Source organism: Scyliorhinus torazame, chromosome 10, assembly GCF_047496885.1.
Source record: "Scyliorhinus torazame isolate Kashiwa2021f chromosome 10, sScyTor2.1, whole genome shotgun sequence".
Taxonomy (NCBI): Eukaryota; Metazoa; Chordata; class Chondrichthyes; order Carcharhiniformes; family Scyliorhinidae; genus Scyliorhinus; species Scyliorhinus torazame.
Genome location: NC_092716.1, coordinates 185,281,558 through 185,298,051, shown reverse-complemented (window position 1 = coordinate 185,298,051; position 16,494 = coordinate 185,281,558).

Below are 16,494 nucleotides of genomic sequence, written 5' to 3'. Positions count from 1 at the left end.
AAGGGACAATCACCAAGGGCAAAACAAAAGTAAAACTGGATTTTAATCTCAGAATCACAGAGCTGTTACAGTGCAAAAGGAGAACTTTCGGCCCATTGTCTCTGCACTGGTTCTCTTGAGCATTTCACCTGGTGCCATTGTCCTTCTCCCCATAGCCCTGCTTATTTTTTCTTTTCAAAGAATCAACTAATTCCTCTTGAATGCCTCCACTGAACGTGCATCCACCAGATTTCCAGGCAATGCATTCCAGACCCTAACCACCCGCATCGGTGTTGCTTCTTTTACCAATTTCCTTTAATCTGTGCCCTCTCATTTTCGAGCCTTCTGCCAATGGGAACAGTTTCTCCCTATCTACTCTGGTTTTGCATACCTACATTAAATGTCCACTCAACCTTCTTTTCTTCAAGGAAAATAGTCATAACCGATGTCATCATAATATGCTATATTAACTGCCCTCCAACCTGTCCTGCTACCTTGAATAATTTATGGACATGTACACCCAGGACCCTAGGCCCCTGTACTCCCTTGAGAGTTGTATCCTTTATTTTCTAGTGTCTCTCCATGTTTTCACTCCCAAAATGTATCAACTCACATTTATCTGCAGTGAACTTCATCTGCTGGTTCTTCTTGAATGCCTGGACTCGGATCCTGTACAAGACCTGGCTCGTCTAGTCCAGCACCACACCCAGGAGCCACATTGCACCATCTCTAAAATTACAGACAAATATGGTGTCTCCAAGGCGGAGCGTTCATCCTGATGTACCAGCCCCACGGCGACTCTTCAGCCCTTCCTGATGCCGCTCAACCTTGGTCCCTAGGCTAGGAAGATCAAGACTCAACTGAGCCCGGAGCCGTTGCCCCATTAAAGGTTCAGCTGGATCAAACCTGGTGGTCACATGTGACTTTGTGCGATAACTGAACAAGAAAACGCACGAACCGTGTGTCCATAGATCCAGTCGATTGTTTTTTTAAACCCGCTTAAAAGTTTGGACCGCCCGCTCAGCCAGACCATTAGATGAAGGATGATAAAGGTACGGTGCAGATGTGGCGAATGCCATTATGCTTCATAAAAATGGCAAAACACCGATAATAAGAGTGCCATTTTCTGTCACCAACACCTCCAGCAGTCCATGCATACTGAAAAAGCCCTGAACCTTCTCAATGGTGGTCCTGGACATTGTGGTAGACATCTTGCAAGCATCCATTACTGTGCAAGGGACATAGTAGCATAGTGGTTTGCACTATGGCTTCACAAAGCCAGGGTCCCAGGCTCAATTCCCGACTTGGGTCACTGTCTGTGCGGAGTCTGCACATTCTCCATGTGTCTGCGTGGGTTTCCTCCGGGTGCTCCGGTTTCCTCCCACAAGTCCCGAAAGACATGCTGTTAGGTGAATTGGACATTCTGAATTCTCCCTCAATGTACCTGAACAGGCATCGGAGTGTGGTGACTAGGGACTTTTCACAGTAACTTGTGACAATAAAGTTATTATTATTCAGTTGGCGTGGGAACATGGAGCCCATGAATAATCAGCGAAATCCACGTGGAGACAAATCGGCAGACGACCCAATCATTCCTAAGGGTGGAGAGGGGCTGATGACGGAAGATTCTGAAACTCCCGGAACGCTGAGCAGTTCTTTACAATGCGCTCAATGTCCCCATCAATACCTGGCCACCAGACATAGCTCGGGGCCAACATCTTCATTTTTGCAAGCCTCCGCATAGCCAACATGCAAGTCTTGTAACAGGGCTCCCAAGGACATTGAGAGGGAATGACAACCCAAGCATCCCACAAAATCACTCCGTTCTCAAACTCAGTTCGGAGCACTTTTGAGTGAAGGGTCACAGGGACTCAGGAAAAGCTTCTTTCCTACCAATGAAACTTCGCCAATGTTGGATCCCTCCCTGTCCATGCGGCACCTGTGCTGCCGTTACTGGTAAGGTGTCCATGAAGTTCAATGTCGTGATTACCGCACCCGCCACAGGCAGGGACGGGCAACAACAAACAGCTGAGGGCATCCGCATGGGCAATCGTGGTACTCAAACGTATTGGAAAATGTACTCAGAAGTGGCAAGCAGGAGTCCCCCCGGCTGGATCTTTGCCGCACAATAGGCAGGATGCTCAGATCTTCCCAGAAAAGGCAGAGCAATGGCTTGTGGACCTTTATGAGAGTAAAAAGCCGTCCATTCACATATTGGTGGAATTTTGTTTTTCCAAAGGTGACAGCCAGACCTTCTTTCTCAATTTCTGCATACCAGCGCTTGGCGTCTGCCAAGGTTCTTGAGATAAATGTTATGCACGTGGACGCCCAGGAGGACCTGACCTTCCCGAGACCCCCGAACACAGTGGTAGCATGTGGCCGGCTCTCCCCATCATCCTCGGGCGAAACATCCCTCAGGCCTGCGGCAGGGCCCAAAAACTGAACTCCGTCACGAGCTTGCCTCGGGGGTCATTCCATCAGAGGAATCCTGGCCAGACCTACACCATCCTGTGACTGATATGGAGTCCAAAGGGAACAGCGACCCAAACTATGCATACCATAATCAACGGACCCTTGCAGTTCCTATACACCCGTCTCCGCATGTTCGCGAGGTAGGGAAAATTCAATGGCTCGCATTAAATCCAGTATAGTTTCCGCTAACAGTTTCCATTGAGTGGCCAAATTATTTGTACCACACACACGAGTCATCTCCATAACATTTCAGAAAGGGACGGCCCGAATTCGCAGTGCTCAGACAAGCTCAGTCAAAAAGTCCGTCACTGACGCCAGGGGGGCATATCGCCGTGTTAAACTGATGTCGCTGCATTATCACAAACGGCTTGGGCCATAGTTGCCCGAAACCATTGCAATCGAACGACCTGGAATCTGGTGCAGGCAGGTTGTTCAAGCTTTTGATGATCCCAAATGCCTGGGTCCCACAGGCGGTCAAAAGGAGAACTTTTTCCCAGTCCTCCCCCAATACATGCAACCTCCATAATGATTCCAATCCTCCAGCCCTGCAGTGAATGCATCCAATTTACCGAACGACAGTGGTTAGCACTGCTGCCTCACTGCTCCAGGAACTCAGGTTTGATTCCAACCTCGGGACACTGTCTGTGCGGAGTCTGCACATTCTCCCCATGTCTGCATGGATTTCCTCCGGGTGCTCCGGTTTCCTCCCACAGTCCAAAGATGTGCAGGTTAGGTGGATTGGCCAGGCGAAATTGCCCCTATGTGTCCAAACGTTAGGTGGGGTTACGGGGATAGGGCAGGGGATTGGCCTAGATAGGGTGCTCTTTCGGAAGGTCGGTGCAGACTCGATGGGCCAAATGGCCTCCTTTGGACTATAGGGATTCTATGATACCAACCCCTGGCAGACTCCACAACAAATCTTCCTCCAACCTGAAAAACACCCATTAATTATTACTCTCTATTTCCTGTCAGTCAGCCAATTTTTATCCATGTTGATACGGTCTGTTTTATTACTCGAGTCATAACTTTTCTCACAAGTCTGTTGTACGGCACTGTATCAAATGCCTTTTAGAAGTCCATGTACACCACATCAAAAACCTTGCCCTCATCAACCCTCTCTGTTACCACTTTGAAAAACTCCCAACAAATTAGTTAAACACAATTTGCCAATAAGAAATCTATGCTGCCTCTCCTTAATTAACCCACATTTGTCCCTGTGATGATTGATTTTGATCCGAATTATAGTTTCTAGAAGCTTCCCAACGACCAAAGTTAAACTGACTGGCCTGTTGTTGCTCGGCTTATCCTTACCCCTTCTTTTGAACAAGGGTCTCACGTTTGCAATTTTCCAGTCCTCTGGCACCACCCCTGAGTCGGATAAAAGCTGTGGCCATAGACTCTGTAATTTCTACTCTCGTTCCCTCAGTATCCTTGGATGTATCTCAATCGGTCCCATTTTCTCAGTTAGAGTATTGTGACCAATTCTGGGCACAACACCTTGAGAAGGACATGAAGGCATTGGAAAGGGTGTACAAAAGATTATGAGAGTGGAGACGGCATTGTGCAGAGGTATGTGTTTTGAGGGATTTGTTGTTGGTGCTTATACCGTTCTCGCCGGCCAGATACTCCGCAAATCTGGTGGTGGTGTCGGCCCTAAGGGTGTGGGGTAGTGGAGGCAGTATTGGGGCTGGAGAGGGCCGTTTATTGATTTCTTTAAGGGGATTGAGAGGCCAGCATGGTAGCATAGTGGTTAGCACTGTGGCTTTACAGCGCCAGGGTCCCAGGTACGATTCCCTGCTGGGTCACTGTCTGTGTGGAGTCTGCACGTTCTCCCCGTGTGTGCGTGGGTTTCCTCCGGATGCTCCGGTTTCCTCCCACAGTCCAAAGACATGCAGGTTAGGTGGATTGACCATGATAAATTGCCCTTAGTGACCAAAAAGGTTAGGAGGGGTTATTGGGTTAGGGGGATAGGGTGGAAGTGATGGCTGAAGTGGGTCGGTGCAGACTCGATGGGCCAAATGGCCTCCTTCTGCACTGTATGTTCTATGTCAGTGAGGGGGAGGGGAAAGATTTGGAAGTGGGTGTCAGGGGGTTAAAATGGGGACGGTGGGATGAGAGGTAGGGTTAGTGTCGGTGGGGGGCAGGCAGGACGTGGTTGTACATTGAGTTGTGTATTCTTCTGATTTGTTGTGTGTATATGTGAAAATGCCTTGAATAAAATATTTTCGTTAAAAAAAATTATTTGAATATGTGAGGTGCATCATCTATTAATTGTAGATTTAAAACATCAAACTTTTTATAAAACTCTACCGGGAACCCATCTGGGCCCAGTCCCTGAACCAGCCCCATCTCTACCCATCCAGGAACCGCCACATCCTCTCCTCCCCTTTCGGGGCTCTGACTCCTATAAAAAACCTCAAACACCCCATTCACCCCATTCAGGGGCTGGTTAGCACAGGGCTAAATCGCTGCCTTTGAAAGCAGACCAAGGCAGGCCAGCAGCACGGTTCAATTCTCGTACCAGCCTCCCTGAACAGGCACCGGAATGTGGTGACTAGGGGCTTTTCACAGTAACTTCATTTGAAGCCTACTTGTGACAATAAGTGATTTCCATTCATTTTCATTTCATTTCACCCACTCTGGGTCCCCTTATCATCCCTAACTCTACCGATCTCCTTCGCCACCTCTTGCTTTCTCTTTTTTTTAATTTTTAGAATATCCAATTCATTTTTTCCAATTAAGGGGCAAATTGTGTGGCCAATCCACCTATCCTGCACATCTTTTGGGTTGTAGGGGCGAAACCCACGCAAACACGGGGGAGAATGTGCAAACTCCACACGGGCAGTGACCCAGAGCCGGGATCGAACCTGGGACCTCGGCGCTGTGAGGCAACAGTGCTAACTACTTGCGCCACCATGCTGCCCTTCAACATCTTGCTTTCTCAACTATGGGCCAACATCCTACTTGCCTTTTCTCCATACTCACTGGCCCTCCGCAGCTGCCCCACTACCTTCCCCATTGAAACGTGCCTCAGCCTCTCCTTCAACAACCCCGCCTCCAGCACCTCCGAATATCACCTGTCCACCCTCAAGATCTCCCCCACCAGCCTTGCCCTCTCCTCCTGCTCCGGTTTCTCCCTACGCGCCCAAATTGATATGTACTCCCCCTGACTACAGCGTGTCTCTCACAGCATGGCGGCTGTGACCTCCCCCATGTCATTCAGCTCCATGTAGCCCGGAATGGCAGCCTTCACACACTTCCTCATCCACCAGCAACCCCACACTAACCTCCATGGCGGGTGCTGCTCCCCCCCAAAAAAAACCCTGCGGGAGGCCCTCCCGCAAATCCACCCAATGCGCCGCTTGGTCGGAAACCACAATCGCCTAATACTCCGAGCTGCCCAACCCGCCTGCAATGTTTTGTCTAACGTAAAAAAAATCAATCGGGGTGTACACCCGGTGCACATGGGAGAAATATGAAAACTCCTTCGCCCTTGGCCTCCCAAGCCTCCACAGGTCCACCCCGCACCCCCCCCCCCCCCCACCCCCATGCGGTCCATAAACCCCCTCAGCTCCTCCGCCACTGCCGACACCCTCGACGACTTGGGATCCAACTGGTCCCAAGTACACTTCATGGTCTGCCTCACCCATTGAAGGATCTTCTTCTTGTCCAGAAAGCTGTGCAACCGCACCATCATTTCCTTCAGTGGCTCGCCCGCCTGCAGCCTCATGGAGAGATTCTCCAGATCCTCCACCTTCTCCCTCAGCCACCAATGAAGCCAACTGGTCCTCGTGCTCCCACACCATCTCCTCCACTTTCTGATTTGCCCGGCCCTGGGACTCCGAACTCTGCTCAATTCACTCGATCCCAGATCTCAGTGGTTCCACCACCTTGGCCAGGTCTTCCAAGGCCACAATCCTCTGTTGCTGAAACCTATTGATGAAGAACTCTACCCACTGCTCCCTCGTCCATTGGGCAGGTAGCGCAACCCCTTGTCCTCCGCCATCTTTTTCTGTGGTGCACCATGAAGACTCTCCTGCTTCCGCTGCACTTTCTTTCTTGCACCGCTCCTTGTCCGTGGATCCATCCACCAACCACACCAGAGGAGTATTACCTCCCCCAGGCACTCCTGTACCTTTTGCCCTCAAATACTGTGGGCTGGATTCTCCGCAGCTCGACGCCATAATCGGGCCCGGCGCCAGGGCGGAGAATCCAGTTTGATTGAAGGTGCGGGTCCGGCAATTCTCCGGGCACCGAAAATCGGTGTCACCGTGGAGTACGCCGGGGGCCCATTGCCAGAGGCCCACTCATCAATCCTCCACTCCCGACCGGCCGAGTTCCCGACGGCGTGGAACTAACCACCTATTGCCTGTCGGGATGCTTGCGGGCCGTCTGGGGACTCAGGCCGCCGCCCTGGTCGGGGGCGGCCGGATCGGAGACCGGGAGGGGGACTTATAGGCGGCCAGTGATTAAATGTGCGGGATTTGAGGGTCGGGCACGTGGCCGATCGGGGGGTCTCTTTCGGCGGTGTGGCTCTGCGGTCCGAGTCTGCCATGGAGCACGGCGCGACCGTTCGCGGTTGCCGCCGTGCGCATGCACGCCACCTGACCTGGAAGTGCGAGGGCCCATACCGGCAGCAAAAGCTGTGAGAGTCACTCTGGGTCCCTGCTAGCCTCCTGCAGGGCTATGAATTCGTTGAACTTATTTGCAAGAATTTCTGGAGTAAAACTCCACCGTTTTTACGCCGGCGTGGGGACATCGTCTCATTTTGGAAGAATCCAGCCCCATGCCTTACGGGTAGGAAAAGACCAAAAAAAATCCACCTTGAGCTGAAGCCACCAAATGTGCGACCACTCACTCCATGGACGCCACCGGAAGTTCATTCAAATAAAATTTTAATGTTTAGTGGGCACTACATAACTGTATTTCTGTTTATCTAATATATAATTGATACAGGAGTAGTTCAGTCCTTCCTTGGGTGATCTTGTCTGCAGAGGCACTGAAAATCCTGGGAAATGTAGTCACCATGACCAATCTTTTGAATAATCTTTCTTAATTTGTACAGAGAGCGCTAGAAATACTCAGCCTGCCAGACGGCCTCTGTGCAGAGAGAATCCCAACATTTGCTGCTTTGAGTTCAAGCCCCCAACGCAAACAGTGTTTCACTTTTATGTTCTCTAAAATTAGTTTAACTGTGAGATTGTTTTTTTAACATATGTACATTTCCCTCCTTGGATACGGGGTGGTGCCAAAGAACCCGGGGCCAGTGCAAGAGTACGAGGCTCCCTGGGTGAACTTTCAGCCTTGTGCCTCCCCACCCCACCCACCAAACCATGCCACGTGACCTGTTTGCTTACTTATCTGGGACTTTATATGGACAAACTGTTGTGTATTCATAGTGTTTTTAATGTTTCCTCAAAAGCAGCCTTGTAGCTGAACAGGGACACTTTAAGAGAACAGTCACGTGACTTCATCTGGGTCGTTTGCGTTGACAGTCTGTAGTGTTAACATCTTCTAAATAAAGCCCTACATTTTGGTTGAGCCTCCAAGACCTGAATGCTCAACCTTGAACCCACCACATAAAAACAGGCGACGAGGCAGGCCAACAGCATTTGTGGACACCCAAAATAATAATAAATAATTGGAATCGTTGCTCCATGAAAGCTGGTAATGGGGGGGCGGGGAAGCAAACAACGGTTGTAGCCACCAAAGGAACAGAAACATCTGAAGCAAACAACTTTGGAGAGAAGCCTGCTGTGTGCTCTGCCCAAAATGAACTAGGTCGCTGTGAATGAGTAGCAAGTACCCTACAATGATAAATTTAGAGCTGGGGGTGTTACAAAACATAAAGGGAAACAGACTGAGCTTGGTTTGTGCCTTGTTTTGGGGAGAAAGGAAGCAAGGGTGTGCTAAAAATTTGTGGCACACTGTGCACAGGCAGGGCCTTCCATAGAGAAAAATGGCAGGGGTCTTTGCTGCTGCGGGGCCGTTTGATATTATAACAGAGCGATGGAACTCGTATACAGAACAATTCGACTATTTTGTTCAAGCTAACAAGATATCAGCAGACATAAAAGTCCCAACATTCCTGAGCATAATGAGGCGAGGGGGATATTCAATCTCCTTCGGAGATCTGGTGCAGCCAGTAAAACCAGGCAAAGAAATAGTGGAAATTGTGCAGGGCCACTATTCAGCAAAATAGCGGCAAGGTAGCACAGTGGTTAGCACAGTTTCTTAACAGCTCCAGAGTCCCAGGATCAATTCCCGGCTTGGGTCACTGTCTGTGCGGAGTCTGCACGTTCTCCCCGTGTCTGCGTTGGTTTCCTCCGGGTTCTCCGGTTTCCTCCCACAGTCCAAAGATGTGCAGGTTAAGTGGACAGGCCATGCTAAAAGATTGGATAAAATTAGGCCAAGGCAAATCTCATGACAGATTCCGAATCAGGCCTACCCAAAAACTTGAAGAAACATGCCACTGTCTTCAACGGTGAACTGGGAAGCATGAAGATTATCTCAGCTGAGCTGAAGTTCAAGGAAGAAAATCAAGTGAGATACTTAAAGGTTAGGTCAGTGCTGTACGCAGTCAGACCTAACGTAGAGGCAGAATTAGAACAGCAAGTTAGAATGGGAGTCCTTGAACCCATTAACATGAGTGGTTGGGTCACGCTGATCTTACCTGTGATGAAAAAAGATGGATCTGTATGTATTTGAGCCGATTTTAAGGTGTACTGTGTGCAAAGCCTATACCCCTGATTGATGACCTATTCACTGAGTTGACTGGAGGTCAAAACGTCAGTAAAATCAACCACAGTCAAACATAACTTCAAATGAACGTGGATCAGGATTCACAACAATTGTTGACGATTGTGACACACAAAGGGTTATTTTGATACAAAAGATTACCATTTGGCATCACTTCAGCACCAGTGTTGGATCAGATTTTAAGCAGATTAGACGGAGACTGGGAAGAATGAGGAAGAACATCTCCACAACCTAGAGGCTACTGTGGTAATACCAGGTATTGCGGTACCTGAGAGGTGGATGACCATTGGCTAGACCCAGGAGTCTACCATTGGCTGATGTACATAGCTCCGCCCTGAGAGGCGGAGTATAAGAACCGATGCCGTCCCAGCAGCCTTCACTTTCTGTATCGAAGCTGCTGGGGAACAGTTCTAGCAGATTAAAGCCTATTAGTTATGACTCACCTTGTCTCGAGAGTAATTGATTGCGCATCAGCTACACTCCAGGGATGAGAAGATTATGGATTAAGAGTCAGAAAAGACAAAGGTGAATTTTTCCAACCTTCAATTCAATATCTGGGTCATGCCATCGACACAAAGAGACTGCATAAGTTGCCTTCGAAAGTCAAAGCCATTACTGAGGCACCCAGGCCTCAAAATGTCAACTAACTAAGATATTTTTTAGCCTTACTAAATTACTATGGAAGGTTTTGTCCCTAATCTGGCCACTATTCTAAAGCCCTTGCACGATCCATTGTGTCAAAATAAAAAGTGAAAATGGGGGATCAATGTGAGGGAGCATTCATGCAAGCCAAAGAGGCGGTATTCAAATCCGAAGTCCTGACACATTTTGATCCAAATTCACCCCTGCACTGGCATGTGACTCATTGCCTTATGGGATTGAAGCGGTGGCTTCCCAATAATGCCCACAGATGAAGAGAAACCGTTAGCCTTCACATTGAGGACCTTGAATAAAGCCGAAAGTAATTATATGCAGATAGAGACAGAAGCCTTTGGAATCATTTTTGGAATAAAATGGTTCTACCAATGCCTGTATGGGAGGAAATTCACTTTACTACAGACCACCATCCACTAACAACAATGTTGGACCTCATACCGGGATTCCATCACTGGCAGCAAGCAGAATGCTGAGGTGGGCATTGCTCTTGTCAACACACACATACACAATCAAGTATCATCAGTCAAACTGATGGACTCTCCTAACTACCCTTACCAAATAGTATGTTGATAAGCAGTTTGTGTGGAAACATTTTCTTCTTTGTGCAAGTAAATAACACTCCTGTAACCGCAGGATAGGTGTAGAAGCATACAAGAAGTGATCAGGTACTGTCAGACGTTATGGACATGGTGCTTTGAGGCAAGACTTCAGGATCAACGTGAGTTTAAGCCATATTCTACCCGAAAGTTTGAGTTTCTCTACAGGAAAGTTGTCTCCTCTGGGTAATGAGTCATCATTCCACCATTATTAAGAAAACATGTATTAAACCAATTACACGAAGGTCACTGTGGTATTGTAAGGATGAAGGAGTTAGCCAGGAGTTCTTTTTGGTGGCCGGGGCTTGATGCCTAAATTGAGGAGAAAGTGGGAATCTTGTGCAAAAGTGCAGAACATGCTGCCATTAGCCACGTTGCACCCATAGAAGAGGCCTGGCAATGGGTACATGTTGATTATGCCGGACAATTTGAAGTTTCTCATTCTACTCAATGTTCACTCAAAATGGCCTGAAGTTTTTTTCATGAAGTCAACGTCATTGGAGAAAACAGTTGAGAGATTGGGTGAAATCTTCAGCAGATTTGGTTACCCTGAACAACTGGTGAGCAATAATGGACCTGAGTTCATAACTCAAGAGTCCATAAACTACTACAATTAAGGGAAAATTGTGCTTAACTAACTTGCTAGAGTTTATTCATGAGTTAACAGTGAGGGTTCTTGAGGATATTACAGTTGATATGGTGTATAAGGACTTTCAAAGGGCATTTGAAACAGTGTCACATGAATTTCAACAAAGTTAAGTTGGAGTCCATAGTCTCAACTTGCGTTCAGGACACAGCAGACCAGCTGCGGAACACCGCCAAACAGATGAGACAACGATACTATGCACACCAAAAACAGGAAGCTTGAGAAACTCAGCATCACCACCAGCAGCAACCAAGCCTCCCCGGTACCACAGTAGAAAACAATACAGGGAAATCTATTGTCAACTTGTCGGATTACACCCTTCAACCAGACAAATTCAAAATCCTCAGCAGAAGGCTCAATTTCTGCACCACCACCAAAATGGACCCCATCAGTCTCGCGGCAGACACGGAGGAATTCATCAGGCGAATGAGGCTCCGGGAGTTCTTCCACAGACCACAAGAGGCCAACAGCGAACCCAATGAGACAAGCAATGAACCAGAGCAGCAGGCCAAGAGATCTGCGGTGCGGCAACCCAAGAGGAAAGAGTCGAATTGGACCCCTCCGGAAGGCCGCTGTCTGAGACTCGACATGTATGCTCAAGCCATCAGGAGTCACGTCAATGCCAGATTCATTAGTCGCATTCACAAGACAGCCCCGAACGTCACCCAAGCACAACGTAACGCCATCCGCGCTCTCAAGACCAACCGCAACATAGTCATCAAACCAGCAGACAAAGGAGGGGCCACCGTCATACTGAACAGAATGGACTACTGCAAAGAAGTGTACTGATAGCTCAACAACCAGGAACACTACAGATAGTTACCCGCAGATCTAACCAAGGAACACACCTGCCAACTCAATAGACTGATCAAGGCCTTGGATCCAGACCTTCAGAGCACCTTACGTGCTCTTATCCCACGTACTCCCCGCGTTGGAGATCACTACTGCCTCCCAAAAATACACAAGGCCAACACACCAGGCCGTCCTATCGTATCAGGCAATGGGACCCTGTGTGATAACCTCTCTGGCTACATCGAGGGAATCTTGAAACCCATTGTACAAGGAACGCCCAGCTTCTGTCGCGATACGACAGACTTATTACAGAAACTCAGCACCCATGGACCAGTTGAACCAGGAACATTCCTCGTCACAATGGACGTCTCGGCATCCTTCATGACGACGGCATTGCTGCAACAGCCTCAGTACTCAACACCGACAACTGCCAATCTCCAGACGCAATTCTGCAACTCATCCGCTTCATTCTGGGTCACAACGTCTTCTCCTTCGACAACAAGTTCTTCATTCAGACACACTGAACAGCCATGGGGACCAAATACGCACCTCAATATGCCAACATCTTCATGCTCAAGTTTGAACAAAACCTCCTCACCGCACAGGACCTTCAACCGACGTTATACACCAGATACATCAATGACATTTTTTTCTTTGGACCCAGGGTGAAGAATCACTGAAACGACTACACAATGACATCAGTAAGTTCCATCCCACCATCAGACTCACCATGGACTACTCTCCAAAATCAATTGCATTCTTGGACACACTTATCTCCATCAAGGATGGTCACCTCAACACGGATAACCTCACGATGCTCCACTTCTCCAGCTTCCACCCTAAACACATTAAAGAAGCCATCCCCTATGGACAAGCCCTCCGTATACACAGGATCTGCTCAGACGAGGAGGAGCGTAACAGACATTTACAGACGCTGAAAGATGCCCTTGTACGAACAGGATATGGCGCTCGACTCATCGATCGACTGTTCCAACGCGCCATAGCAAAAAACCGCACCGACCTCCTCAGAAGACAATCACGGGACACAAACGACAGAGTACCCTTCGTCGTCCAGTACTTCCCCGGAGCGGAGAAACTGTGACATCTTCTTCGCAGCCTTCAACACGCCATCGATGAAGATGAGCATCTTGCCAGGGTCATTCCCACACCCCCACTAGTTGCCTTCAAACAACCACGCAATCTCAAACAAACCATTGTTTGCAGCAAACTACCCAGCCTTTAGAACAGCGACCACGACACCACACAACCCTGCCATGGCAATCTCTGCAAGACTTGCCAGATCATTGACATGGGTACCACCAGGTACGCGGTACATACTCGTGCAACTCGGTCAATGTTGTCTACCTCATACGCTGCAGGAAAGGCTTTCACGAAGCGTGGTACATTGGCGAGACCATGCGGACGCTGTGACAACGGATGAACGGGCATCGCGCGACAATCGTCAGGCAGTAATGTTCCCTTCCAGTCGGGGAACACTTCAGCAGTCAAGGGCATTCAGCCTCTGAACTTCGGGTGAGCGTTCTCCAAGGCAGCCTTCAGGACGCGCTACAATGCAGAATCGGCGAGCAGAAACTTTAACCTGGTGTTGTAAGACTTCTTACTGAGCAAAGTTAAAGATCATGGAATAAAAGGGTAGCAACAAGGAGACAAAATTGGTGTAAGTTGCCTTTTGGACCGGAGGAAGGTACATAGTGGGGTCCCCCAGAGGTCAGTATGAGGACCCCTCTTTTTTCCTTATATATGTTAATCGACTTTGCTGTACAGAGCACAATTTCAAAATTTGCAGATGACAAATGTTAGAAAAACAAAGGTAGTTTTAAGGGATTTATATTTGTATTGGTGAACATTAGAAAGAAAGTATTGTTTAAGTGAGTTTAATTTAATGCTTCTGTGGAAGCAAGGCTGGACAAAGGTGTTTATATGTGTGGGGGTTTGCTCAATTCAAACTGTGTTTCTATTGTGCTTAGAGAGGGTTACGGCGTGAAGAGTAAATAAACTAGCAGAAACACGTGACCGTTGCTTAGCAACGGGGCCCTTTTAGGGTAGAAAAGCTTTTGAGTTTAATTTTCAGTTGAATTTGTTTGCATTTGGAGACAGGACGCCGGAGAGTGAACATTTCTCAACACTGCCAGAAGAAAGACTGGACAGGAAAAGACAGCTGCAAAGAGGCAGACCTCCGAAATAACCAGATACTGTCCAGACAGAAAGAATGTTTTAGGAAAACTGAAGTTAAGATAACAGAGACCAAGGTATTGTTCAGAGGGGACTTCAAGGGAAATGCAGATAAAGTGTTGTGAGTGAAACAGACAGCTGTAGTAAACAGGCTTAGAGTGGAAAAGCAGATTTCTGAGATAAATCATACGTTTGGTGCCTTAATAGATTCTGGGAATCGATAATTAAAGCAATGGTGAACAATTGGTGCAACAATCAAGACAAAGAAATCCTGAAGTGGAGCTGTAAATCCTAGATTTTGGATTCCTTGTTAAAAGTCGAGCAGAAGCTTTGTTTGGAAGCATAGTTTAGAAAACCTGGGGTGGATTTTCAATACAAACAACTGAGAGAAAACACTGTTTAAAATAAGATTTGAATGTGTGTCTTTTTGGAAGCGGAATTTAAAATCATCTGTGTGGAAGTTCAGTGAGACAAGGTGGCTCACAGTATAAAGAAAATCTTGGGGGAGGGGAGATTCTGAGGAAAAATCCACAAACATTTACTTGGGTTCCGAGCAGAGTGTCTGTTTGGACACAGTGCATCTGTGTGCTTAAAGGGACTTTGTGTTACTGAGCCCATTGTAGCTTAAGATGTACTTTGTAATCCTTGTTAACTTTAAGATCTGTGTATATTTGTGAAGCTAATGGGGAGTAAAGGAGTATTGTATCATAATCCAATTTCTCATGTTTAATAAATGTTTTTTTGTTCTCGTTGTTAAAACTAGTTGGCAGCCCTGTGACTTTGTTCCTCCATGTTTTCTTTTGAGCCATAATGGGAGCTTCCCGACCAGTTATAACATCAACTGGGATCGTTACACAGAAAATTTGGGAGCATTGTGAACTGCAAAGAGGATGTTCTTTAAATGTTCTCGGGCTAGTGTCCTTAGCCTGGACGACCTGGGTGTTTCATTGGTGTGCCCAGTGGGTGCGTAGCTCGTTGCATAGACCTCTGGAGGGGCTTCCATTTCCATTGGTGTAGGGTTCTGCGTTCATAGAATCCTAGAATCATAGAATTTACAGTACAGAAGGAGGCCATTCAGCCCATTGAGTCTGCACCGGCCCTTACAAAGAGCACCCTACTTAAACTTGCGCCTCCACCCTATACCCGTAACCCAGTAACCCCACCTAATATTTTTGGACACTAAGGACAATCTAGCATGGCCAATCCACCTGTAGCCAGTTAAAATGGCTAACTCCCGATTTAGAATGGCTAACCCCGATTTAAAATGGCGAACGGCAAAGGCTGATGGGAAAATCAGCCAACAGGACTAAAACAAGCAGCTACAGGTAGACTGTGTATTCACCTCTGGGAAGGCCAGACAAGATCGATACCAGGAACCATTAGCACAACAAAACACCAGCCATCTGCATACTAATGAGCAATCCCCGGGAACAATGTGCAACATTTTAGACACAAAGCCAACCCAGACTTTTTGGCGCCAACAGGAGCCTACACAAAGGGAGGTGAACGATCACCTCAAGACCGCCCATCGATCAAGGAATCGCTCCAGCATTGGAGAATATCGAACCAAGTGATTGGGACAAAGTCCAATCACTTGGAACCAGGTACAGGGTCCGCCCCGAAAGGCGGGAAGCCCCTGGGGACTATAAGAATAGAGTCCAAGTTCAAATCGACCCTTCTGCACACCTTCAGCGTCCTCCTGCGCCCCCTGCTTCTCTTCTGGACCGGGTCACTCAGCAACGCGAACCAACCCTTGACAGTGACCGGTCCAGCCATCGCTGAAATAGAGTATGTCTTACTTCAACGCTCACTACGAGATAGGCGCTCCTAGCTACCAATCTGTACCAGCTTCGAATCCCGCAGGCTCAGAACCCGAACGAAAGGCCATTCGCTTCCCTGACCTTTGTTCTTTGCTTTTCCCCAGGGTAGAGGGGTCAATTACTAGGGGGCATAGGTTTAAGGTGAGAGGGGCAAAGTTTAGAGTAGATGTACGAGGCAAGTTTTTTACGCAGAGGGTAGTGGGTGCCTGGAACTCACTACCGGAGGAGGTAGTGGAGGCAGGGACGATAGGGACATTTAAGGGGCATCTTGACAAATATATGAATAGGATGGGAATAGAAGGATACGGACCCAGGAAGTGTAGAAGATTGTAGTTTAGTCGGGCAGTATGGTCGGCACGGGCTTGGAGGGCCGAAGGGCCTGTTCCTGTGCTGTACATTTCTTTGTTCTTTGTTCTTTGACCTGGTGGGCCAGTTCCAAGTTAAGTATTGGCCTGTTAGCTGTAGAAGTAGCTTAGACATAGAATTTGTACATGAGTAGTGATTACTCTGTATAATAAATGTGCTTTGATTTAAATCTTACTCAGCAGTGTATTGGATTATTGATCATTACTCGGACTTG